Source organism: Anthonomus grandis, chromosome 8 (genome assembly GCF_022605725.1).
Source record: "Anthonomus grandis grandis chromosome 8, icAntGran1.3, whole genome shotgun sequence".
Taxonomy (NCBI): domain Eukaryota; kingdom Metazoa; phylum Arthropoda; class Insecta; order Coleoptera; family Curculionidae; genus Anthonomus; species Anthonomus grandis.
The window spans coordinates 29124401-29125500 of NC_065553.1; the positions used below are offsets into that span (position 1 = coordinate 29124401).

The 1100-nt window shown below is 33.4% G+C and overlaps 1 long non-coding RNA gene across 1 annotated transcript; it reads right to left on the minus strand.

Annotated features, from left to right (window-relative positions):
- LOC126739464 (uncharacterized) lies at positions 1 to 790 on the minus strand. Its single transcript, XR_007661635.1, has 4 exons — positions 678 to 790; positions 510 to 608; positions 194 to 304; positions 1 to 133 (listed from the first exon to the last, which is right to left on the minus strand). It is a non-coding gene; the product is annotated as an uncharacterized LOC126739464 (long non-coding RNA).
- Positions 791 to 1100: the final 310 nt, after the last annotated feature.

The following is a 1100-nucleotide window of genomic DNA, read 5'->3' on the forward strand; positions in this document are numbered from 1 at the left end:
TCCGTCCATACATTGTTGTAGCCGCCATTATTTAATACTAAATTATGGTCAGATGCATCATCATCTTCCCTGACATCTGAGATAGAGTTTTTACCAATTGAGTCAGATTTGATGTTTTTATTTTGGGATATGGCTAAAATTAAATTATACCAAATTAAAAATAATAACATTTGAGAAATATTCACTACCGTACCTTCATCAGATCCTTCCGAAATTCTCTCAGAAAGTGACACAATCAAGGCGCCGACAGTTTTCATTTTCTTTGCAGGGTTATTACATTTATCATTACCGGAATTTGTCGAATCTTAATTAAAAATTAAAATATGATTTAATAAAATACACTTAACTTAAAATCAGTAAGATAAATTTTAGTTTTCTTATGGTTATTTAAATAATTGAATTATTTTTTCTTTTTAAATCTACTACCTTATATCATTATTGTTATAATTTTTTTAAACTATATAGAATTAAAATCATAGGAGGCTTAAAACTTCTTAACATATACTTACTTTCAACGACTTCCATGAGAACAGGCTGAACAGGAGAAATACATTTAGAAGAAGTTGATGGTTCATTAATTTCTAGGGCTACGTCTCTTGAGTCATTTTCTAAAACAACCAACACAATAGTAATTTTATATTTCTATAAAATCAACCACCAACCATGAAATTTCGTACCTTCTAAACCTGAATCTTTGTATATATTTTTCCTCTTTGCCGCCTCAAAAGGATTTTCTGGAGCTCCAACAATGCGAACTCTCACTATTTTGCCCGGGTGATGTTTATTTTCATGTATGGTTTTATATCGTTGTTAAACACATCTCCGCACAAATCACATTTGACTTTATATCGGCGGGACTGGCACGGCTTCATATTACCACTAGCAATTGTAACAGTATTGTTTATTATTTAAGTATCAGACGAATCAGACCAATATGGCAACTGGCAACAAACAGAATAACTCAGAATAAGGGCAAAGCGCGAAGTGAACTCAAAACTCAAACAATGATCAGACCACAGATCACCGCGCGATACACCACGTTTACCACGTGCCTAACAGCCTATCCTAAACGAAGTCGACCGGGGAAACCCCCTGCATAT